Source organism: Tamandua tetradactyla, chromosome 12 (assembly GCF_023851605.1).
Source record: "Tamandua tetradactyla isolate mTamTet1 chromosome 12, mTamTet1.pri, whole genome shotgun sequence".
Taxonomy (NCBI): Eukaryota; Metazoa; Chordata; class Mammalia; order Pilosa; family Myrmecophagidae; genus Tamandua; species Tamandua tetradactyla.
In genome coordinates, this window is record NC_135338.1 from 39,625,945 (window position 1) to 39,653,520 (window position 27,576).

General features: G+C 37.4%; 1 protein-coding gene across 1 annotated transcript in view; it reads right to left on the bottom strand.

Annotated features, from left to right (window-relative positions):
* The window catches only part of DIO2 (iodothyronine deiodinase 2), a 259,269-nt gene that overhangs the window by 84,367 nt on the left and 147,326 nt on the right, over positions 1-27,576 (bottom strand). The window contains 1 exon segment of the mRNA XM_077123228.1: positions 19,413-19,494. The gene's annotated coding sequence lies outside the window, so the exon portion shown is untranslated.

The window sequence follows — 27,576 nt, forward strand, 5'->3', positions numbered from 1 at the left end:
TCCCTGGTAGCATGGGAGATGACTCCAAGGGATGAGCCTAGCCCTGGCACCATGAGATTAACAATGCCATCCTGACAGGAAGGGGGACACAAGTGTAACATAAGTTTTCAGTGGCTGAGAGAGTTCAAATAGAGTTGAGAGGCTACACTGGAGGTAACTCTTATGCATGTTTCAGGTAGACATTGCTATCTATCATAATTTGCCAAACCCCAACCAAAACCATTCCTGTCAATCCTAAGGAATATCTAGGCTACTATATAAGATTCTACAAAGGTTCCATGCACTAGGGTAACTTTCAAAAACTTACCACCTCCAAATGGGTTCCTGGACCAGATAAGTCCTGAAATGTAGAGGGGACAGCCCTTCCAGAATATCAACTAGTTCCATCCCCATCCAATATTATTGACAGCCCCTTCCAACATGAAAAAATTAGAATGAGCATAGCCCAAATACCCCTAAAGAGTGGGAGAAAGATCAAAGGTGATGGTGGGGATATACAGAAAAGGTAGGGTTTAACAAATGAGTATGAGTGCTGAATCATTATACTAATATTTCTTTTAGCTTCCAATCTCTCAGAGTAGCTAGAATAAAAACAATAAATATTGACTCAAGATGAAATAGAAGACCTCAACAAACCAATTACAAGTAAAGAGACTGAATCAGTCATCAAAAAAACTCACCAAAAGGAAAGTCCAGGACCAGATGGCTTCACATGTGAATTCTGCCAAGCATTCAAGAAAGAATTAGTACTAATCCCAGTCAAACTTTTCAAAAAAAAAGAAAATCGAAGAGGAGAAAATCTACCTAACTCATTCTAGGAAGCGAACATAACCCTAATGACAAAGCCAGACAAAGATACTACAAGAAAAGAAAGTTACAGATCAATCTCCTTAATGAATACAGATGCAAAAATCTTCAAAAAATACTTGCAAGTCAAATCCAGCAGCACATTAAAAGAATTATACACTATGACCAAGTGGGTTTTATTCCAGGCATGCAAGTGTGGTTCAACATAAGGAAATCAATTAACATAATACACACATCAATAAATAAAAGTAGAAAGAACACATAATCATCTCAATTAATGCAGAAAAGTCATTTGACAAAATTCAACATTGTTTCTTGATGAAAAGACTTAAAATGACAGGAATAGAAGGAAATTTCCTCAATATGACAAAGGGAATATATGAAAAATCTACAGCTAAAATCATAACCAATGGGAAAAAACTGAAAACTTTCCATCTAACATCAGGAGCAAGACAAGGATGCCCACTGTCACCAGTGTTATTCAACATTGTGCTGGAAGTTCTAGCTAGAGTTATTTAGCAAGAAAAAGAAATGAAATGCATCCAGATTAGAAAAGAAGAAGTAAAATTTTCACTGTTTGCAGGTGACATGATCCTATATGGAGAAAATCCTTTAAAGTCTATAGGATGCTTTTTTATTTCTTTGCTTTGTATATATGTTATACTATATAATAGAAAAGTTTAAAAATCTATAGCAAAGCTACTAGAGCTAACAAATGTTTATAGCAGAGTGACAAGATGCAAGATCAACACACAGAAATCAGTAGTGTTTATATACACAAGCAACGCACAATCTGAGGAGGAAATCAAGAAGAAATTCCATTTACAATAACAACCAAAAGAATCAAATATTTAGGAAGAAATTTAACCACGCTCATAAAAGACATATACACAGAAAACTCCAAAACATTGCTAAAATAAATCATGGAAGACCTGAATAAATAGAAAAACATATGATAGTTATGGATTGGAAGACTAAATATAGTGAAGATGTCAATTCTACCCAAATTGATTTATAGATTCAATGTAAAATTAATTAAAATCCCAACAAATTACTTTGCAGAAATAGAAATACCAATAATCAAATTTATTTCTAAGGGTAGGGTACCCTGAATAGCTAAAAATATCTTGAGAAAGATAAAGGAAGTGGGAGTTCTCACACTACCTGACTTTAAAGCATATTACAAAGCTATAGTTTTTTATCAAAAACAGCATTTTACTGATATAAAGATAGATATACTAGCCGATGGAAACAAATCGAGTGTTCCAAAATAGACCCTCTCACTCATGGACAACTGATTTTCAATAAGGGGGCCAAGTCCACTCAACTGGGACAGAGCAGCCTCTTCAACAATTGGTGCTTGGAGAATTGGATATCCATACCCTCAAGAATGAAAGAGGATTCCTAAAGACCTAAACATTAGAGATAAGACCATAAAGCTTTTAGAAGAAAATGTATGGAAATATATTAAAGATCTTGTGTCGGGAGGTGGTTTCCTAAACCTTACAAAGCCCAAGTGATGGAAAAAGATACTGATAAATGGGCTCTCCTCAAAATTCAATATGTTTTCACAGCAAAAAACTTTGTCAGGAAAGTGAAAAGGCAGTCTACTCAATGTGAGACAATATTTGGAAACCACATATCAGATAAGGGCTTAATATCTAGAATACAAGAGAGATCCTACAACTCAACAACAAAAGGACAACCCAATTTTACAATGGGCAAAAGACATGTGTTCTAGTTTGCTAGCTGTTGGAATGCAATATACCAGAAACAGAATGGCTCTTAAAAAGGGGAATTTAATAAGTTGCTAGTTTACAGTTCTAAGGCCAAGAAAATGTCCCAATTAGAACAAGTCTATTGAAATGTCCAATCAAAGGAATGCAGGGAAAGATACCTTGGTTCAACAAGGCTGATGAAGTTCAGGGTTTCTCTCTCAAGTGAGAAAGGCACATGGTGAACATAGTCAGTTTCTCTCTCATCTGGAAGGGCACAGGGCAGACACAGCATCATGTGCGAGCTTCTTCTCCTAGCTTCCGGTTTCATGAAGCTCCCTGGGAGGCATTTTCCTTCTTCATCTCCAAAGGTCACTGGCTGGTGGACTTTGGCTTCTTGTGGCTATGTCATTCTGCTCTGCTCTCTCTGAATCTCCCATTCTCCAAAATGTTTCCTCTTTTATAGGACTCCAATAAACCAATCAAGACCCACCCAAATGGGTGGAAACATGTCATCACCTAATCCAGTTTAACAACCACTCTTGACTAAATCACATCATCCAGAGAGATTATCTGATTACAGTTTCAAACTTACAGTATTGAATAGGGATTATTCTGCTTTTATGAAATGGGATTTTGATTAAAACATGGCTTTTCTAGGGGGCATACATCCTTTTAAACCAGCACAACATGGATAGACACTTTTTCAAATTATAAATACAAATGTCTCAAAAGCCTGTGAAAAGATGCTCAACATAACTATTAGGGAGATGCAAATCAAAACCACAATGAGATATCATCTCACACCTACTAGGATGACCATTATCAAAAAAACAGAAAACTTCAAGTGCTGGAGAGGATGTGGAGAAACAGGTGCACTCATTCACTGTTGGTAAGAATGTAGAATGGTACAGCTGCTCTGGAAGACAGTTTGACAGTTCCTCAGGAAAGCTACATATAGATTTGCCATATGATCCAGCATTCCCATTACTAGGTATATACTTGGAAGAAATGAAACAAGGAAGATGAACAGACATTTGCACATTGATGTTTATAGCGGCATCGTTCACAATTGCCAGTAGATGAAAAAAGCAAAAATATCCATCAACAGATATGTGGATAAGCAAACTCTTGTGTATATATATATATATAAAATGGATTATGCAGCTGTAAGATGGAATAAAGTCATGATGCATGCAACAACATGGATGAACTTTGAAGACATATGCTGAGAGAAATAAGCCAAAACAAAAGGACGAATGTTATATAATCTCACTGATATGAACTAACTATAATGAGCAAATTCTGAGAGTTAAAGTTGAGAACATAGATTATTAGGAGATAGAAAGGTCTAGAGATTGGGCATTTGATGAAAGAGTACGGAATGTTCAACCGGATTAATTGCACAGGTTCAGAATTGGATAGTAGAATACTGTGTAATGATAGCACAGTACTGTAAGTATAATGAATAAAGCTGAGTGTAAGTATGGTTAAAGGGGACAATGATGTTGATTAAATGCACAAATATAAAAAGTTTTTACTCGACAGAGAACAATTGAATGTCACCATTGGCAGGTGTTAAAAATGGGATGGTGTATGGAAAAACTACAATTAATGCAAACTAAGGTCTATAGATAACAGTAATACTGTGCTATTCTTTCATTAATTGCAGTAAAGGCAATATACCAAAGCTAAATATCAATGAGAGAGGGATATAAGAGAGGGGTATGGGATACTTGTCATTTTTGTTTCTCCTTTTTCCCTCTTCTTTCTTTGTGGAAGATATGGACTAACTCTCATATAGATTGTGGTGGTGAATGTATAACTATGGGATTATACCAGAAGCCATTGATTGTACACTTAGAATGGCTGCATGGTGTGTGCATAAATCTGTTTCAAAAAAATAAACAGAAAGATACAAGTGCTTGAGAAGATGTGGAGAGAGAGAAATACCTACTCCTGGTTGGTACTTTAAGGGCAGTATGCCGAGTGAAATAAGCCAGAAAGGAAAGGACAAATATTGCCAAGTCTCACTAACATAAGCTAACAATAAGGAGCAATCTCTGAGAAGTGAATTTAAGAGCATAGGTTATCAGGAGATAGAAAATGAGCAGAGATTGGGCAATTAATGATTAAGGAGTACAGAATGTTGAATAAGCCTCATTGTAAAGGTACTTAAATTGTTATCTCTTTCAGCAGTCACATTTATTTCTGAATTTTAACTGTTATTTCTAAATTTTGAGATGCTGCACTCTTTATGTATAAACTGGTAGCTCTGTGGAACTTTAGGTATCTGTGTGGTGCATGAGACTCAGACTTAGAATTTTGCAGCTCTGAAAGTCAGCATCATTCCATATAGCAACTGTTAAAGAAGATGAAAAAAATCAGATTTCCTTTAGAGATAAGAATGAAGTCGATCTGGTTAGGACTAAGGTAAATCAGAATACAGGATAAAAGATGATATTGTCTGTACTTTAAAATATCAACTTCGGTGTGAGACCAAAGGTACAGATGTTTATTTTGTTCAAAATTTAAATTTTCTGTAGCACACTATCTAATTTATTCCATCTGGTCAGTTCATTTAAATAACCTACTTACCTGGAGCCTAGAATAGGGAATGAGATCTTGTCATTCTCTACAGGTTAAAGTAATACCTTGATACATTCTAGAGTATTTTGGGCAGAAAATATAAATTATTTTCAAAGTCCCTTTGAGGAACTGGGGGGAAATGTGGAAATATTAAACTTTCTCAGTTGGGGAATTTCTGATATTTTCTGAAGCATTAGGGACTCGATCTTGAGGTTTGCTCTTATGAAACTTATTTCTGCAATGGCAAAGCTAAGTGTACTTATACTTATGCCTAAGAATCACCCACAGAGAACCTCTTTTGTTGCTCAGATGTGGTCTCTTTCTCTAACTCAACTTTGCTTACTCACTACCCTTTCCACTATGTGGGACGTGACTCCCAAGGGTGTAAGTCTCCCTGGCAACATGGTACATAACTCCCAGAAATGAGCCTGGCCTTGGCATCATGGGATTAAGAATGTCTACTTGACATAAAGGGGGAAAAGAAATGAAACAAAATAAAGTCTTGATGGCTAAGAGATTTCAAATAGAGTCAAGAGGTCATTCTGCCTCTTGCCACAGTACATCAAGCCCCAACCAAAAGCATTCCTGAAAACCCTAAAGAATACCCTGGGCTTGATCTAAGATTCTATAAAAGTTTTAGTTAGCAAGCTTTTTTTTTTTTTCAGAATCTTAAGGTCTCCTGATTGTTCCTATGCCAGAAAAGCCTGAAACCCAGAGGAATCGATAACAACCAGATTCATTCCTCTACCCCATAAGATTGACACCCCTTTCCAGCATGAAGTAGTTAAAATATTCATTGCCCAGACAGTCCTGCAGATCGAGAGAATGATACAATGAGAGAGAAGAGCTGTAACAGAGAAATTAAGACTTAACAAATTATTATGACTTGACTCTTTATATAGATATTTCTTTTTAGTTTCTAGTGTGTTAGAATAGCCAGAAGGAAATTCCTGAAATTGTTGAACTGTAATCCAGTGGTCTTGTTCTTTGATAATGATTGTATAACTACATAACTTTTTATTGTGTGAGTGTGTGATTGTACAAAAACCTTGTGACAGACACTCCCTTTATTCAGTGTATAGGTAGGTGAGTAATAAAATAAAGGCATGCATGAAAAAATAATAAATAGGTTAGGAATATGGGGGGAAAAACCCCTATGTAAACTATGGACAATAACTTTAATAGTCTTTCATCATTTGTAACAAATGTAACTATCATTAAAAAAATAGAATTACAAAAAAAAGATTATCATCAATTGTAAGAAATTTTCCACACCAACGCAAGTGTAGGTGGTGGGGTGGTATATGGGAATTCTGATTATTCTACCAACCTCAATTTCTCTAATAAAAAAATAATTTTAAAAAGTCTAGAATAATCACACAAAAAATCTTAGATAGGCTTATCAAATTATTCACAATGAAATTAAAAATTAGAATTCCTAAAGCCTTCATGACTACGAATTACTATCTTCTTATGAGAGTAAGTAAACATTTATTTACATGCATATTCCTTTTGGTATATGGTTTCAACACTAGAACTAAACATATGGTCTAAAAATATTTAGTTAAGAGGAATATGGAAAAAAATTGTTATCTTTAACTTTAATAGTCAATGATGATTTGTACACGAATCTTTCAACCTGTTGATTTCCCAGAACTGTTCCCTTTCTCTGGGGGGGTCTTTCAAAATTCCATGAGGTAAGGGTTTATAGATAAAAACACTCAAGCCTTAGAGAAGCTAGGTAAGTCCATGGAGGTCAACTGCAATGACAGAGCCTTGATTCAAGTTCAACTGTGTGTGAATCAAAAGTGTCATGGGATTGTTTTTTGTTTGTTTGTTTGTTTGTTTTGCTTTTTCTTTTTGCTATGCCATTCTACTATGCTTTTCTCTATATCCAGATCTGGATATAAAAATAGCAATGGATGAGGAAGACTGCTGTGTTTAATAGAAGTCTCTGAGAACAGTGAATAACTCAGGATAATAGGGGCAAAGGAAGTCAGAGCATAACCCAGATGTCCTCAAATTTGCTAGTTCTGAGGTGCCTATAGGCAGAGGTATCTCTGTGTCCCACAGTTCTTCTAAAGAACCCACCCACCAAAGTTCATGAGCAGTATAGACTATCCTGAACATCTCGTAGGGAAGATGAAGAAAGAGATTTACTTAACATATTGCCCCCAAATTTCAAATGCTCCCATTAGATATTTTTCTCCTTTTCTGAATCACTACCTGGGTTTCTCTACCTCTTCCTTTTCACCACATGATGTCCAAACTGCTGACTCTTTCCTCTTCTTTCCCCAATTTCCCCGGGATCTTCAAATATCTGCGTTAGGTTGTCGAAAAATTTAGCTCTGCCTGGGCACTACTCCAAAATTGGACCCCAAACCCCACCACACTTGGAAAAATAAAGGTTTTCTAACTCACGGCACCAACGCTCCATTGGAGAAAATGAGAAATTATAGCATTTTTAAAACAAGCTAGGCTATCCAGGATCATTGTTCATGAAAATTCTTGTAGAATGATACCGTTCACTATGTATATATTCCATGTCACCTCTGGCTGCTTTCATCTCGGTGTGACTTGTACTCTCACTTACTTCAAATCTTGATGATCACACCTGATTTGACCATGTCCTGCAAGAGACGTTGCTCCCAAATATGTTTTTCAATAACAATATATAGAGCACCGTTTATTTAACATTTCCTATATGTTTGAAAGTGTGGTGAATACTTGACAAAATAATCACAATTTAAGCCTCCCAACTTGTCTATGATATGTGTATTTCTTCACACTGTCCCCTTGCTCTTTCCTAGAAAGGAAACTTTGCTCCCATCTTGGTGTTCACACCTTTCAGTGAGAAAGGGACAGTGTACTCGCTAAGAGGCTAGAAATGTGGAGCTGAACAGAGGAGATCAGGCAAGTCACCATTCTGAGCTTGATCTCACATCTACATGGTTTAATGAGACAAAAATTGGGTCATATTAGCATTTAATTCCCTGCGGTTTGTGTCATGCTTTATATTTTCTGAAATGGTCCCACCCGTACAATCTCCCCTAACCTTCACAGCAATTCCAAGAAACAAATGTTGTTATGACCCCCTTTTAACAAATAAGGAAAAGTTGACTCATAGATGCTGAGAAATCTGCCCATAAATCTGCTAGCAAGTGGCAGAGGTGAGAGCTGGGTCTTTATCATCTCTCTCCAGATTCCACGCACTTTGAACAATACCGTACCACCTTATATATGTATACATACGTGGTAGCATTGTGTGATTGTGTGTGCCTCCAGGAATTAAAGGATGAATTATTTAATAAAGCGGCCAATAAGCTCAATAGTCATCCCCTCCCTTGTAAAAAAGTAAAAAACTTCAGGTTCCAGTGGATTGATTCAGAGATGTATAATCACAAAATGAGGAATCTTTTAATGTCATCATTTAAAACTCATTTCTTCATTTACAATTCAGAGGCAGCTATTATGGGATTATTTATCATTTCAAAAATAAATTTTGATTTTGAGTTATGTATGTGGTGGAGGACATACATAATCTTTTCAGAGCTAATTGCCTCTAAAAGTCTTTATTCCAGGTTTGCTGGTATAGAATATTTCAACAAAACAAGAAAAATTGGATAAGGACAATTAAAGAATAATCTGAATGGATGGAAAAACTGAAATCAAGACAAGATAACATATCGTATGTACTACCAAATGAGTATGAACTACAAAATACGTATCATGTTGAAAATACAAAAGAACATCTGAGAACTGAAACAGTGGCAATAACAGTAACTAACAGTTTTAAACATATACAGTATGCCAAGAATTTCATATGCATCATTTCATTTAATCCTCACATCAACACCAGAAGGTAATATTATTATCCACACTTCGCAGATAAGAAACTAAGACTTAAAGGAATAAGTAGCCCAAAGCTCTCCAGCTTGTCAGAGTCTTAGGAGAGGTTTATGTGCTGAATTGTGTCTCTAAAAGAGGTGTGTTCAAGTCCTAACCCCTGTTCCCATGGTATGTCCTTATTTGAAAACAGGGTCTTTAAAGATGTGATTAGTTACAATGAGGCCAAACCAGATTAGGGCAGGCCCTAATCCTAAGGACACATCACCGGTGTCCTCAAAGAAGGGGAGAAGAGACACAAACAGAGAGGAGAGAAGGTCACTGAAGGGAAGAGACAGAAATTGGAATGATACCTCTATAAAGCAAAGGAACACCAAGGATTACCAGCCAACCCTAGAAGCTAGAAGGCAAGGAACAATTCCCTGCAGGTTTCAGATGGAGCATACCTTGCTGACACCTTGATTTTGGATTTCTGGCCTCCAGAAATGTGACACAATAAAGTTCTGTTGTTTTAAGCCAGAATGCATGGTATTTTGTTCTATGCAGCCCTAGAAAATTCAGACAGGAAGGGAAAGGAATACAAAAAATCACTGAAAAGAAACTGAAGAGACTCATCCTAAGGGGGGATGCAAGGAATTCTCACACAGAGCAGTGGGGAGACAGGAAAAAGAAATGGACATGTCATGAAAATCCAAAGTACCTAGGCCAATAGTTGAGTTAATTACTTGATGTAAGGTTTGGAGAAATTATTCCTCAGCTGATCCCTCCTTAAAAGAACAGAGAAACATTAATTAGTTTGATCACAATCATTACAAGAGAAGTTCTCAATTTCTCAGAGCTTCACCTTAACTTTTGCTCTCCACATCACTATTTTTTTTATTCCGGAGGATTGAACCTAAGAAATGTGCAATCGTAAATAAATGGTAAACATGCTGTGTTGGGTTTGTTTTCCATTATGCGGGGTTCTCTGTGGGGAGTGCACGGTGGGAGTTATGCCATGCATGGCCAATTGTATTCAGTTCACCAGCTGATTACACAGATTCCTCCCAGGAAAGTTTCCATCCCTGATATGCACAACTCAATTATCCATTTCTGAGGCACAATGAAAGATTCATGAGGATATTGATAGTTTAGAGGTGTGAAATGGAAAATATACTGGAGAAAATGAAATTATTTTAGATCACTGCTCAATCACAGTGTGCTTTATACAAGTACAGTGTGGCAAGTTGCTTGCATTATCAAAAGCATATCTTTATGTACTACATGGCATCTCATACTTTAGTTGTCACCTCTAGACTTGCAGAGAATAATATCTCACCTGGGCAGAATACAGATGAGAAGCAGAAGATAGGGATGCCTCTGAATTGCTAATACACGTTTACTTGCAAAGTTCATTCCCAAACCTTCCATACTTTATTTAGTAAAAAATTTATTGGACCCTCACCCAGAACCTGTTTACTCTTATTTTGCATACAATTCTAAAAAATGTAATGTATATAGGATTAAAAAATTTGGGCTTTAAAGTCTCAAACTGTAGATCAGAATTGCAGATCCTCCCATATTAATTAAATCATATTGGAAAATGACAATCTTTCAAAAGATTCCATGTCCTCACCTCTAAAATGGGTATAAAATAGTATATTTCACAGGGTATATATGATGATACAATAAGTACGTCCATGTAAAGCAGAAACACAATATAAGTGCCCTTTTGTTTAGGGATAGCTATTTTCCATATAACCAGGTGCCATATTGCCAATTACCTTATCTGTGGTTCAATCAGATAATCAGAAATCCTTTCAATGTCAAAGAAAATCTGTCTGTGCTGGAATTACTGGAAGATTGTACATTGAAATCCAAGTGGTACTTTCCTAGGAGATTTGCAATGGTAAATTTAATTTATGTGATTTTCTTTTGTTGCTAGCATTAACACCTCCCTAAGATATAATTCTTATATAGATAGAAGACATTCAAAATGCATAGCAATCTGAACAAAATTAGCATAGGTGGCGGGCCGCGGTGGCTCAGCGGGCAAGAGTGCTTGCCTGCCGTGCCGGAGGACCCCGGTTCGATTCCCGGCCCCAGCCCATGTAAAAAACAAACAAACAAACAAAATATAATAAAACAAGAAAATGTTTAAAAATGTTTCCCTTTCTTCCTCCCTTCCTTCCTTCCATCCTTCCTTCCTTCTCTGTCTTTCCTTCCTTTCCTCCCTCTAAAAAAAAAAAAAAAAAAAAAAAAAAAAAAAAAAAAAATTAGCATAGGGGTAAATAGCTCTACCTAATCTTATCTTACTGCAGAGCACCAAAATCCGTGTTCCTGATAAGCTGAGTCATCGAGAAATGGTTAAGCATATATTTCCAAAGGAAAGTAAGATGGAAAAACTGCCTAGAAATATCACCATCTGCAAAAGTAAAATTTTAACAATATTATTTTTCAGTTATCATATAGGCATAAGGACTCAGTCAGTCAAAAAATCTCAGGCATTCAAAACAGAATTAATTGGGCGGGCCATGGTGGCTCAGGAGGCAAGAACGCTTGCCTGCCTTGCCAGAGGACCCGGGTTTGATTCCCAGTGCCTGCCCATGTAATTAAAAAAAAACAGAATTAGGCCCATGCCCCGCAGCAGCGGACCCGCCCTCCTCTCCCCTCTTTTGTCCGCCGGCCCGCCGCACGGAGCCCATGCCCCGCAGCAGCAGACCCGCCAACCCTCCTCTCCCCTCTTTTGTCCGCCGGCCCGCCGCCACCAGCCTCGACAGCCTTGCCACCCTCACCTTTCCTCCTCCAGAACAGCTACTGGGGGAGTGGAGATAATACAGAGCAGCTCCCGGAGCCACGAGGGAGATCAAAGGGACGGCGTACCCCATCCTGGAACGGCTGACTATCTGGGAGAACCAGCTCCGGTGAGATCACCAAGGGGCACGGGCTTTCCTGAGTGGGACGGCAAGCGACCGGAGTCCCTCCCTTCCACCTTCCCAGGCCAGCTGGTAGAATTGGGCAGGCAGTCCCCTTAGGCCGCGGCGGCTGGTGCCCCCACCACACGAGGCCCCCCGGACCAACTGAGAGAGTTGGGTCGGAAATCCCCAGACTGCGGAGAACAGTGACCGGGGGATCCCTTCCAAACACGTGACTCCCCCGTCTGGCTGGGAACAGTGCACTCTCCCGGGCTACGACAGCTGGCGCCCTCCCGCCATGCTTGGCGCCCCGGGCCGACTAGCTAATTCGGCCGGACACTCTCCCGTGCTGCGGCGGCCGGCGACCCTCCCCGCATTCGGAACCCCAGGCCGGCTGGCACTCTTCCAAGACGCTTCGGCTGCTGAACCTCCCCTACGGCGAGAATTTTCCAGAGTTAAAGGACCCACAGCAACTTTCACTGGTGGAACCCGTAGACAAACGTGTGCCACGAGCACCACCTACTGGGCAGGATAAGAAAAACAGAACCCAGAGATTGCACAGAAAAATCTTTCAACCTGTGGGGTCGAACACCCAGGGAAATCTGACTAAATGCCCAGACGCCAGCAGGAGATAACGGATCACGTTCAGAAAATTGAACATATGGCCCAGTCAAACGAACAAACCAATAGTTCAAATGAGACACAGGAGCTGAAACAACTAATGCCGAATATATGAACAGAAATGGAAAACCTCTTCAAAAACGAAATCGACAAATTGAGGGAGGACATGAAGAAGACATGGGCTGAACATAAAGAAGAATAGAAAAACTGAAAAAACAAATCACAGAACTTATGGAAGTGAAAGATAAAGTAGAAAAGATGGAAAAAACAATGGATACCTACAATGACAGATTTAAAGAGACAGAAGATAGAATTAGTGATTTGGAGGAAGAAACATCTGAATTCCAAAAAGAAACAGAAACTATCCAGAAAAGAATGGAAAAATTTGAACAAGTTATCAGGGAACTCAAAGACAATGTGAACCGTACAAATATACGTGTAGTGGGTGTCCCAGAAGGAGAAGAGAAGGGAAAAGGAGGAGAAAAACTAATGGAAGAAATTATCACTGAAAATTTCCCAACTCTTATGAAAGACCTAAAATTACAGAACCAAGAAGTGCAGCGCACCCCAAAGAGATTAGACACAAATAGGCGTTCCCCAAGACACTTAGTAGTTAGAATGTCAGAGGTCAAAGAGAAAGAGAGGATCTTGAAAGCAGCGAGAGAGAAGCAATCCATCACATACAAGGGAAACCCAATAAGACTATGTGTAGATTTCTCAGCAGAAACCATGGAAGCTAGAAGACAGTGGGATGATATATTTAAGTTACTAAAAGAGAAAAAGTGCCAGCCAAGACTCCTATATCCAGCAAAATTGTCCTTCAAAAATGAGGGAGAAATTAAAACATTCTCAGACAAAAAGTCACTGAGAGAATTTGTGACCAAGAGACCAGCTCTGCAAGAAATACTAAAGGAAGCACTAGAGTCAGATACAAAAAGACAGAAGAGAGAGGCATGGAGAAGAGTGTAGAAAGAAGGAAAGTCAGATATGATATACATAATACAAAAGGCAAAATGGTAGAGGAAAATATTATCCAAACAGTAATAACTCTAAATGTTAATGGACTGAATTCCCCAATCAAAAGACATAGACTGGCAGAATGGATTAAAAAACAGGATCCTTCTATATGCTGTCTACAGGAAACACATCTTAGACCCAAAGATAAATATAGGTTGAAAGTGAAAGGTTGGGAAAAGATATTTCATGCAAATAACAACCAGAAAAGAGCAGGAGTGGCTATACTAATATCCAACAAGTTAGACTTCAAATGTAAAACAGTTAAAAGAGACAAAGAAGGACACTATATACTATTAAAAGGAACAATTAAGCAAGAAGACATAACAATCATAAATATTTACGCACCGAACCAGAATGCCCCAAAATACGTGAGGAATACACTGCAAACACTGAAAAGGGAAATAGACACATATACCATAATAGTTGGAGACTTCAATTCACCACTCTCATCAATGGACAGAACATCTAGACAGAGGATCAATAAAGAAATAGAGAATCTGAATATTACTATCAATGAGCTTGACTTAACAGACATTTATAGGACATTACATCCCACAACAGCAGGATACACCTTTTTTTCAAGAGCTCATGGATCATTCTCAAAGATAGACCATATGCTGGGTCACAAAGCAAGTCTTAACAAATTTAAAAAGATTGAAATCATACACAACACTTTCTCGGATCATAAAGGAATGAAGTTGGAAATCAATAATAGGCGGAGTGCCAGAAAATTCATAAATACATGGAGGCTCAACAACACACTCTTACACAACAAGTGGGTCAAAGAAGAAATTGCAAGAGAAATTAGTAAATACCTAGAGGCAAATGAAAATGAAGACACAACATATCAAAACTTATGGGACACAGCAAAGGCAGTGCTAAGAGGGAAATTTATTGCCCTAAATGCCTTTATCAGAAAAGAAGAAAAGGCAAAAATGCAGGAATTAACTGTCCACTTGGAAGAACTGGAGAAAGAACAGCAAACTAATCCCAAAACAAGCAAAAGGAAAGAAATAACAAAGATTAGAGCAGAAATAAATGAAATTGAAAACATGAAAACAATAGAGAAAATCAATAACACCAGAAGTTGGTTCTATGAGAAAATCAACAAGATTGATGGGCCCTTAGCAAGACTGACAAAAGGAAGAAGAGAGAGGATGCAAATAAATAAGATTAGAAATGGAAGAGGAGACATAACTACTGACCTCACAGAAATAAAGGAGGTAATAACAGGATACTATGAACAACTTTACGCTAATAAATACAACAATTTAGATGAAATGGACAGGTTCCTGGAAAGACATGAACAACCAACTTTGACTCAAGAAGAAATAGACGACCTCAACAAACCAATCACAAGTAAAGAGATTGAATTAGTTATTCAAAAGCTCCCTAAAAAGAAAAGTGCAGGACCAGACGGCTTCACATGTGAATTCTATCAAACATTCCAGAAAGAATTAGTACCTACTCTCCTCAAACTCTTCAACATAATCAAAGTGGAGGGAAAACTACCTAATTCATTCTATGAAGCCAACATCACCCTCATACCAAAACCAGGCAAAGATATTACAAAAAAAGAAAAATACAGACCAATCTCTCTAATGAATATAGATGCAAAAATCCTCAATAAAATTCTAGCAAATCGTATCCAACAACACATTAAAAGAATTATACATCATGACCAAGTAGGATTCATCCCAGGTATGCAAGGATAGTTCAACATAAGAAAATCAATTAATGTAATACACCACATCAACAAATCAAAGCAGAAAAATCACATGATCATCTCAATTGATGCAGAGAAGGCATTTGACAAGATTCAACATCCTTTCCTGCTGAAAACACTTCAAAAGATAGGAATACAAGGGAACTTCCTTAAAATGATAGAGGGAATATATGAAAAACCCACAGCTAATATCATCCTCAATGGGGAAAAATTGAAAACTTTCCCCCTAAGATCAGGAACAAGACAAGGATGTCCACTATCACCACTATTATTCAACATTGTGTTGGAAGTTCTAGCCAGAGCAATTAGGCAAGAAAAAGAAATACAAGGCATCAAAATTGGAAAGGAAGAAGTAAAACTATCACTGTTTGCAGACGATATGATACTATACGTAGAAAACCCAGAAAAATCCACAACAAAATTACTAGAGCTAATAAATCAGTACAGCAAAGTAGCAGGCTACAAGATCAACATTCAAAAATCTGTAGCTTTTCTATACACTAGTAATGAACAAGCTGAGGCGGAAATCAAGAAACGAATCCCATTTACAATCGCAACTAAAAGAATAAAATACCTAGGAATAAATTTAACCAAAGAGACAAAAAACCTATATAAAGAAAACTACAAAAAACTGCTAAAAGAAATCACAGAAGACCTAAATAGATGGAAGGGCATACCGTGTTCATGGATTGGAAGACTAAATATAATTAAGATGTCAATCCTACCTAAACTGATCTACAGATTCAATGCAATACCAATCAAAATCCCAACAACTTATTTTTCAGAAATAGAAAAACCAATAAGCAAATTTATCTGGAAGGGCAGGGTGCCCCGAATTGCTAAAAACATCTTGAGGAAAAAAAACGAAGCTGGAGGTCTAGCGATGCCGGACTTTAAGGCATATTATGAAGCCACAGTGGTCAAAACAGCATGGTATTGGCATAAAGATAGATATATCGACCAATGGAATCGAATAGAGTGCTCAGATATAGACCCTCTCATCTATGGACATTTGATCTTTGATAAGGCAGTCAAGCCAACTCACCTGGGACAGAACAGTCTCTTCAATAAATGGTGCCTAGAGAACTGGATATCCATAAGTAAAAGAATGAAAGAAGACCCGTATCTCACACCTTATACAAAAATTAACTCAAAATGGATCAAAGATCTAAACATTAGGTCTAAGACCATAAAACAGTTAGAGGAAAATGTAGGGAGATATCTTACGAATCTTACAACTGGAGGCGGTTTTATGGACCTTAAACCTAAAGCAAGAGCACTGAAGAAAGAAATAAATAAATGGGAGCTCCTCAAAATTAAACACTTTTGTGCATCAAAGAACTTCATCAAGAAAGTAGAAAGACAGCCTACACAATGGGAAACAATATTTGGAAACGACATATCAGATAAAGGTCTAGTATACAGAATTTATAAAGAGATTGTTCAACTCAACAACAAAAAGACAGCCAACCCAATTACAAAATGGGAAAAAGATTTGAACAGACACCTACCAGAAGAGGAAATACAAATGGCCAAAAGGCACATGAAGAGATGCTCAATGTCCCTGGCCATTAGAGAAATGCAAATCAAAACCACAATGAGATATCATCTCACACCCACCAGAATGGGCATTATCAACAAAACAGAAAATGACAAGTGCTGGAGAGGATGTGGAGAAAGAGGCACACTTATCCACTGTTGGTGGGAATGTCAAAGGGTGCAACCACTGTGGAAGGCAGTTTGGCGGTTCCTCAAAAAGCTGAATATAGAATTGCCATACGACCCAGCAATACCATTGCTAGGTATCTACTCAAAGGACTTAAGGGCAAAGACACAAACGGACATTTGCACACCAATGTTTATAGCAGCGTTATTTACAATTGCAAAGAGACGGAAACAGCCAAAGTGTCCATCAACAGAAGAATGGCTAAACAAACTGTGGTATATACATACGATGGAATATTATGCAGCTTTAAGACAAGATAAACTTATGAACCATGTAATAACATGGATGGACCTAGAGAATATTATGCTGAGTGAATCCAGCCAAAAACTAAAGGACAAATACTGTATGGTCCCACTGATGTGAACGGACATTCGAGAATAAACTTGAAATATGTCATTGGTAACAGAGTTCAGCAGGAGTTAGAAACAGGGTAAGACAATGGGTAATTGAAGCTGAAGGGATACAGACTGTGCAACAGGACTAGATACAAAAACTCAAAAATGGACAGCACAATAATACCTAATTGTAAAGTAATCATGTTAAAACACTGAATGAAGCTGCATCTGAGCTATAGGGTTTTTTTTGTTTTTGTTTGCTTGTTTGTTTGTTTGTTGTTGTTGTTTTTTACTATTATTACTACTTTTATTTCTTTTCTTTATATTAACATTTTACATCTTTTTCTGTTGTGTTGCTAGTTCCTCTAAACCGATGCAAATGTACTAAGAAACGATGATCATGCATCTATGTGATGATGTTAAGAATTACTGAGTGCATATGTAGAACGGTATGATTTCTAAATGTTGTGTTAATTTCTTTTTTTTTTCTTTCCGTTAATAAAAAAAAAAAAAAAAAAAAAACAGAATTAATCACAATGTTAGGGAGCCAATACAGAACTGCCATTTTCCTATTCAAATCTATCAAGGTAAGTTTTTCAGATGGAAAGCATGAGTTACTTAAACAATTTGAAACATCTGTTCCTTCATGGCCATAGTTTACTAAGTTGGTTATCTTTTCTTATTGATTTAATAGTAACATTTTATATATTAAGGATATTTGCCTTTGCTTCTAAATTGTAAATAAATAACCCCAGTTGACCTTCTCTTTTATGGTTACTTTTCTGCCATATAGATGTCATAACTTTTTTGTTTGTTGCTTTATTTTTTATTTTTTTGCATGGGCAGGCACCGGTAGTTGAACCCAGCTCACCGGCATGACAGACAAGAACTCTGCCTGCTGAGCCACCATGGCCCACCCATAATTTTTTTTATAATCAAATTCCATAGGCTATTTTATGATCCCTGAGTTGCTTCTTTCACCTGAAGAAAGGCATTTTTCCAGTTCAAGACTGAGATATCCTCCTATCTTTTCTTCTATATCTTATGTGACTTTATTTTCAGTTAACTCATTATTCCAATTGTACATGTTTGTGCATGATGTGATAGAAGCACATTTTCAATAAAACAGCTTTCTAAAAAATATAATTTTTTAGCCTTTTAATCCATTTAAGTAAAAGGATGGATTTTTACACTATACCTAGGTAAAATAAATGCAATAGATTTTTCATGTTGCTATAAATTAGCAAACATTCATATCGGTTAAAGTAAAATTTTGTTGTTGCGATAAGGAAAAAGGGACTAACACTTATAGAATGTTTGCAATATGCCATGTCCTGTCCTAGCTACATAAGATATGTAATTTCATTTAATTCTCATGAGGCTAAGGTTCAGAGAGTAAAATAACTTACTCCCAAAGTCATAATTGATAAAGTAGTGCAATGACTCAAAGCCAGTTTGTTCTAATTTCCAAAGTCATGTTCTTTCTGCTACAGAGACACAGAAGTCTTACCATATGTCTAAGGGCTACATGATTATAATATTTAGTGAGTAACATAATTTTTATAAAATGGTAAATAGTCCCATTAATGCCTCAGATAAAAGTAGTATTATCATGTTGTTTCTAAGAATAAAAACTAAGGGAAAAGGTGATAAGGATGGCCTTCTCTTCTTGGGTATGACAGGGTTAGGAAATGTATTGTTCTCTTTGTTTTAATTCTGTTTCCTAAATTTCTAGACTGGGACTAGTTAAAAAGCTATCATGATAAGTTCACATAAGCACTAGGCAGTTGAGGAATTTTGTACTCCTAGGTATACCTCCCAAACTTCATATACCCATCCAGAATGATTAAGCAGATACTAAGTGCTTTGTGGAATAAAATGAAATAATGAGAGAAAAAGTAAAGCCTGTTCATTGCTTTCAAGAATAGCTCAATAGAAATATGTATGTTAATGCTGACAAATACTAATTTGCGTATTATTGCCATATCAATACAAAAACCTTATAGCAGTTTATTGCATGAAAAGTATAACCATATATATGATCCAAATTGATTCCTATGATCACCATGTAAGAGGAAAGCACAGCAGGCATTATTTCCTCTGTTTTACAAGAGTGACAGAAATTAAGCAACTTACCTAAGACAGGGAAATGAATGAGAGGGGATATAACTCAGCTCCTCAATTTCCTAATTCAGTTTTTCCCACCATGCCATGCTCACTGAACAAAAAAAAATGGAAGAAAACCTAGGTTTAATTTTAAAATGCAATTAAAGTCTAACATAATAGAGGTTTAAAATAATGTAGGTTATTAAAATCTGATCTTAGACCCAACTCTGTCACAGAAATAGATGTTGCAATCTCTGTCCCTAGATATATTTGAGGCATGAATAGGACAAGCATGTGTCCTTAAGGTCTGAAAAAAGAATAAGTAGACTAGAAAGGCTGCTGGAATCCATTGCAAGTCAATAATGAAAATTTATAAGGGGTTGACAAACAACACTTGCACATCTTTTCAGGGAATGGCCAATTTCCCAAATTCAGGCTCCACCTACTATTTTCCATGCATTCTAAGAGGTACTAAGGAAATAGAGTAGTGAGCAGGATACCTAGAAAACCGATAGTTACTCTGGACATCTCTGAGAGTATAGGATTAAGGGTGTTTTTTGGCATATCTATTCCTCAATTTATATGTAGTTAGCATGCATCAGTTTGGGAATAATATTGAAAAAAGAAAGGAAGTTAGAAAAGGAGGAAGGAAGGAAGGAAGGAAGAGAGTGAGGGAGGATGGAAGGAATGGAAAGAGAGAGAGGGAAAGTGAAAAGAAGGAAGAGAAAATACACAGAAAAAGAATATAGGGTTGTCTTATTTTCCCCCAAAATAGGTCTCCTGTGTTAAATCCCTTTGAAAGTTCTATCCTGCTGTTGAAAGAGAAGGGAAGCCCACATTGATAGAGCAATTACTATGCATGATGCATAGAATCTTAGATGCATAGAATCACTATTTTATTTACTTCTCTCAACAACCTCACAAAGGAAATTTATAATCTCAATTTTAATTGGTTTGGAAACTGGCTCTTATGAGGTTATATAACTTTCCTGGTCACACAGCAAGATTTCAAACCCCCAAATAGCAATATTTTTTCTACTTTGCCATGATACACTTCTTTCCAATCCCTCAGACAGTAGGCCTGTTCCTCCTTGAGAATACCAGTATGAATTCTGACTGCATAAAAGTTATGTGATATCCTGACAGCTCTATACTGATTTTTATTTATGGCTTCTTAGAACACCCAGTATTAATTCCTACCAGAATGTCCCTAGCAAACGGCTGCATTCTGTCCGTTATGTTCAATCAATTGGTTTCCTTGTTGACCAATTTTTCCTATTTTTTTCATTACATAAAGTGGAAAAAAAATCCTTAATTACTTGTTTTAAATTAGTGTAGTCAAAACAAGACACTCTCTTCATTGCCCTGAACGTTCTTTAGCAATTGATATTCACTACATACCTAGCACCATCCAGAAATTTCATTTCGTACATTCCAGGTTAGAAAGAAAACTTGGAAAAGGCAGAAATGAATCAAGTTTAACCTAGAGAATATTCATTCAACAAAAATAAAGACTGTAGAATTATGAATAAGCAAGAGGAGAAAAATTTTTTGTCAGTATTTATTCCAGAAGGATGGCTCAGATTGAGTTAATATTGATCTTTAAGTTGCTAAAGATTCCAATATCTGAGAAAAGACTAGGATTTATAGAAAATATGGCTAAAAGATTAGATTTTTATGAGAAATAAAAATGAATTCTAGCCATTGGGAAAATAGTTATCTTTGGAAAGATTTAGTGATTGGAACTGGGGACAAGAGGGACTTCTGGGGATAACAGTGAAGATCAGCTTCTTGATGTTGGTACTATTTGCAAGAGGATACTTGGCATATTTTCTGTTTGTATGTTAGACTTCAACAAAAGTTTCCGAGAAATTACTTACAAAGAAAACTAAAAACACTAAGAATGGTTTTACATGTAGTTTTTTGCATCTCTTTCTCTTTAGATTTTTAAAATCAATGACAAAAGCTTAGGTATCTTTTTTTTTTTTGGTAAAAGAAAAAGACAAAGAAAGTTTCCTAAAGTCATTTAGCAAAGGAAAAAAAGTAAGACAAATTCCTCTTAATACTAGTATTCCAGAAATATTTGACCCAGAATAAGAAGGTGTGATCTAAAGTCCTCATACACTATGGACGCCCCTAATTAACTCCCCTTTCTCCTACAAACACACACACTCTCCAAACCATGTAGACCATCCATGAAAATAAGAGCTCATCCTATGCAGAGTCACTGTTGAGCAGGTCTCATCTTGCATTTCTAAAGATTAACCGACATGCGGAATGATTTTCTTAGCTGATGAGCTACAGACGGGTTGTAAGGTTATTGCTGATTCATCAAATTCTTATTTTTGAAGTTGACTATTTCAATCCCCAATTCTGTTTAAAGCCTACTAGAAAAAAATTAAAAGCAGCACATTTAGCTCCAACAGTGGCTAATGGTTCCTTAAACTTTTGAACCCATGGGGATCATCTGGAACATTTGTTGAAAACACAGACTTTAAAACTTAAGTCAGAGACTCCGATTTGGTAGACCTGCAGTGAGAGACCCAGAAATCTATGTTTTTCACAAGCACACCAAGTAATTCTGCAGCAGATCACTGTTAGACCACACCTTGAGAAACACTGCCACTATTGCAACCTCAAACAGCAAGAAGTTCCAGTCAAAACCAGCATGATCATAATCCAAGCAGTATGCAGGGACCTGAATAACCAGATGATTTTCATCCTAGAAATCCAACAATCAATGATTTACTGCCATGCTATAACAAAGCAAGGGCAAACAAAACATAACAGCCCAGGTGAATTCACCAGGTTCCTTTAGTACTTGATTTTTTTACACAATGTAACCCTGGCTGAAATTTTATACATTTGTAAACTTTGTTCCTGTACTTTTAACAAACCTTGGCCTATGAGACACAATGGTTTATATAAGGAGGGAAGATACATTTCAGTAAACTTTTATGACACACTGACCCATCACTGGCTAAAACCTAACAAAGACTTCGGCTAACTAGCAGGCACCCCAGCAATTCTAAGACAAGCCCCATCCATGGAAGTCATGATTCAACTTGTCACCAGAAATGTACACACATTACATCTGGAATATCATGGGCTGTCAGTCACAGGATGACTTGACAAGTTTTCTGAAACCCAGAACCTTGTCATTCCAAGGGAAACAGCTACCTTGTTTACCCTCTTTCTTAGGCAATCTTTTGCTCCATTATCATTATGATCACTAACGTGCTTCGGTTGATAGAAGCCAAAGAAATTCAGATATAACCCAGAAACAACAGTATGTGTCATACTGGAATGGACATGTGGTCTATCCAACCTAGGCACCTGGCTTCTCACGATGAGTAATGCCAGATGTGTCAGGAAAGGATACAAGTCTCTATTACGCATCTGCTTTATACAGTTGTGCAATGATACATCACAAGGGAGTGTTTTTTTTCTCTGAACCTTAGTTAGCCATCTGTTGCAGCCCTAATATTCCAAGACACAAGTACACACAATCATTACCCCTGAATTTTTTACTCTACTCACTCATGAGAAGAAAAGAAAAGGAAAGAAGAGGTACAAGAGAGACAGAGCAAGAGAAAGAGAGAGAGAAGTTGCTCAACTCTATTCTCACATTATGTACCAATATGCTTCCTTGTTAACTCCAGACCAAAGCAACTATAACTGCAAACAACCTTTTCTATCTTTCATTCAGAAAAGGGCTAGACATTTGATTTAAGGGCTGTGTTTGCCGGTTGCAGCAAGTAAATGAGAACTAGCACACATTTGCAGATAATTTGGAAATAAATAATCACTATATTGGTGATACAGAAAATCAGTATTAGGAAAGTTCTCTGAGATTCACATATAACTAATAACGACTGCTATAATTATAAATGCTAACATGTCTTCTTTTGCATTACATACTCTTGAGAAAAACTGGTAAGAAAGAAGCATAACTATAGGATGTTATTCATTTGTTCTACAGATACTTATAGAGGACCTTCTCTGTGTCATTCAAAATTGTAAGTGCTGGGGAGACAGAGTCATGGACCCTCTTCCCCTTACAGAGTCCAGTGGTGATATGGACAATTTGTATGGAAAATGAATAAATAATGTAATGACAAACTGTGATAAATTCTATGAAGGAAACCAATATAGTTGTGAGGGAGAATAACTTGAGGAACCTAATATAAAGTGGTCAGGGAAACTTCCTTCAAGAGGTGACACTTAAACTGAGATCTGAAGCATAAGAAAATGAAGAATTATGCTAAGAACAGGAGGGTGTTCCAGGTGGGGGAAATAACGGGGGCAAGTTTTGGGGGACAGTTCTGAGTATGGTGTGTTTTGTGACCTGAAAGGAAATCAGTGTGCCTGGAAGTAGGCAAAAATGCCATCTTGGAGGACTTCCTGGTTATTATAAGGAGTCTGGGCTTTATTATAGTGAGGTGGTCCACTAAAGGGCTTAAAGTGGAGATGTGCTATGATTGTACTTATGTTTGTAAAAGATTAAACCAGAAGCCATGGAGAAAATATAACAGAGGAGGCAAAGAGAGCAGAGAAGGGCAGTCAGAGAAATACCGCTCTAACTTTAAAGTATACTCCAACATCTAGGAGATCTTATTAAACTGCAGGTTCTATTTGCTAGGTCCAGGGTAGATCCTGAGATTCTGTGTCTCTAACACACCCCCAGGTGATACAGATGCTCCTGGCCCACAGACCACAGTAGCAAAGCATGAGAAATACCTTTGTAGTAGTCCAGACTGTTGTCACTCTTATGATGGTGGCTTGGGTGAGGATGGTAGAGGAATCAAAGGCAGAGGTAGAAACTTTCCTTGAGTAAATCAGAATGCATCTGCGTTTGGAGGCTGGCTGAAGGATTGACGGTGGTGGAGGGTGCTGTGCGGATATTGCCTGGGGTTCAACCTGTTTGCCCAACAGCTGGGGAGTTACAACCAGCATATCAGTGAGAGCAGAAGACCACAGACATGCAAGAAATAACACTGAACCTCAAAGTCCAAAGGCCTCAAAAATCTTAGTTCTGCCACAGTATTTCAGTGTCTCTGAAAAAAAAATCCCTTAGACTCATGTCCTCATTTAATAAAATATGATGCAGTAAGATCATGCACATGAAAAAATTTAGCATGGTCCCTATCACAAGAAGGTATTAATAAATATCAATTAAATCACATGTATGCATCTTAATAAGGGACCATTTTCAGCTTCTTCTGAAGATGAAAAAAAGAAAACCATCGACCAACATATAGAAGGAAATGATTTCACATCCTGGAATGCATCCCTAGGTATGCCATATTATTTCTGCCTCTGGTAATGATGTTTTCTGAGAATGACATTTGAAAAGGCTTTTTTTACTTGGAGGTAATAGGTATCACCTTGAAATTCAATAATGATTCACACTTCTACAAAGTTAATTATTTTAATTTCTTAGCTGCTTAAGCAAAAACCATGCGACGGGTTGATTCAAACAATGGGAATTTACTGGCTCATGGCTTAGAGGCTAGGAGAAATCCAAAACTAAGGCATCATCAAGGTGATTATTTCTCCCAGAATACTGTGTCTTTCTGGGGCTGGCTGCTGTGGATCCTTCGTCCTGGGCTCCTCTTCACATGGCATCAACACATGGCAGCCTCTCCTGGTCTCTGTCTTCTCTTTCAGGTTCCATTGGTGTTCAGCTTCTGGTTGCTCCCTCTAGTGACTTTCCCTCCCTCCCCCCCCCCCCCCCCTCTCTCTCTCTCTCTCTCTCTCTCTCTCTGTATATATATATATATATATATATACCCCAGGAATTTGTAATTAAATATAACATATATAAATAGGTTAATACAGGATTAAAGAACTTCCCCTGTCCATGCAACACACTTGAAAGGATCCCTAAAAGGTATCAGACTTGTATGCTACCGAAACTCTAGGAAAAGAAAAGTTTGCCAGTACTCAGGTAGTTTCCTTAAGTGTCTCAGGAGTACAACCTTCAAGAAGATTTTTTCTTGATGATTTTTCATTAGTCTTCCGCTGGTTGTTATATTATTTTAAGGAGAAGCATTGACTTTATCTTTCCTGTCCAATTTAAAACCAGTTCTCTTTTCCACATTCCTAGAGACAATGGAAAACAGAGTCTCCATACTCTAAAACTCAGGTCTAGTGAGAAGTTAGACATACTTCATTAAGCCTCTTTTTGTAATAAATAGTAAATATTTGCATACAAGCAAAGTTCCAGAAGTCCAAAAAGCTGTTTAATCTCTAAGTAGGCAAAGTTTGACCCCTGTAACATGTGCTCTATCAATTCATAGTGATTATGGTCTTCATGGTGTTACAAAGACAAACGCAGCCTTTTGAAATTATAAATTCAAATTAATTATGCTATCGTCAATTCTAACAAATACTCCAAGCCAATGTAAGGTGTTAATAATAGGGCAGCATAAGGGAATCCTGTATTTCATACATGATTGTTCTGTAAGCCTACAATTTCTCTAATAAAGGGAAAAAACCAAACAATGAACTTTTTTTTTTTTTTAACATGGGCAGGCACCGGGGATCGAACCTGGGTCCTCTGGCATGGCAGGCAAGCGTTCTTGCCTGCTGAGCCACCGTGGCCCACCCTTAATGAACTATTTTAAAATTGTGGACTTCATAGCTTTCCCAGGATAGGGAAGGATTTATAGAGTACATCTCCAGCAGTCCATGTGTTATTTTAGTTGTTGAACTCTGTGCCTGAGTCAAACCTCTAGAGATCTTCTGCCAAACTGAAGTATTACCTACCCCAGTCCAAGCATATATAGTCTGTCTTTCTCTGCGTCATTCTCTGTGTTTCTCTGTTTTTATCTCTTCATCTCTATCTCTCTCTCTCTCTCTCTCTGTCTCCTTAAAAAAAATTCTCAAATCCAAAAAGTTCTCCAAAGTTTCTCTGGACAATCCTTTAACAAAAGTTTTCTGATAGGAAATTCTGTCATTATTGTGCACACACTCTTAGGTATCATTTAGAACCAAGTTCAAAATGTGACATACAACTCTATACCTCTGCAAGAAATTCTTACAAAATATTTCTAAGTCTCTTCCTGAACTGCAAAGATTGTCCCAAACAGAAGAAACTCCCAAACATTTCCCAACCCTGTGAACTATCACTGTTCTTTCCCACTCACAGCCAGGACACACCCTCCAGAAAACTAAATGTTCCAACCACACAAATTATCTGAATTCTACAAATCAGCCCTTCCCAGAACTTAATCTCATAATATATAATGCCAAGTGTTTTGGGGTTTCAAAGATGAATGGTCTTTCAAAGCACCAAACAGTTAGGCCCTCTCTCTCACCTGTATTTCTGCAATGCCCCTGCTTCCAGTACAACCCATTTCAATCCTTCTTATACACTGACTCCAAGGGAAGAGTTCCAAGTGCACATTTGATCATGGCACTCAGGAAATAGAAGAATGAACTCCATTGATTCTCTTGTCTGACTCCCTCACATGTAGTAAAACCTTTATTGCAGGGAATAATTCAGATTCATTCCAACACTCCTACAATCTAGCAGAAAGCATGGCATTTAATAGGTGCTCCACAAATGCTTCTTGAATAACTAACTTCTAGCTTGTCAGAATCTCAGAGTCCAAAAACAGCCATCAGAAACGGAAGTAGGTAAAAGAATCAATGAGAAAGACGCTAAGCTATAGATCTACTTGTGTGGCCCTACCTTGCTCTCCAGAGCATTTGGAGTAATATCCAAAATGTTTTATGTTACAACCTCCTACTGTACCCACAGCTTCTGAGATCACCTTCACACCTTAAGTGATATACAAAGAAATCACATTTCATACCAATATATTATTATGAAAAGAATACAAAGCTGTGCTCTTGGTTTTATGTAGAAAAGAATGGAATCTTGTTTTCTGAACACAGTTTCATTTGAATGGATCTGAGTATATATCTTTCAAGTGTCATATCCCAACAGTCACATGTGCCTCCCTACACCTAACACACACACACACACACACAAGGGTTTTTGATACTGCAAGTCTTACTCAAGTCTCAGATGTATGGGGATAAAGCTCACTCACCTTTAGCTGCCATTCTACCTTGGATCCTCCTAACTGCCCTATAATTATGGTCATTACTACCATAATGATAGTAATAATGTTTGTGCCTCTGCAGCACTTCTCAGATGATCTCAAAGCATGACTGCATCATG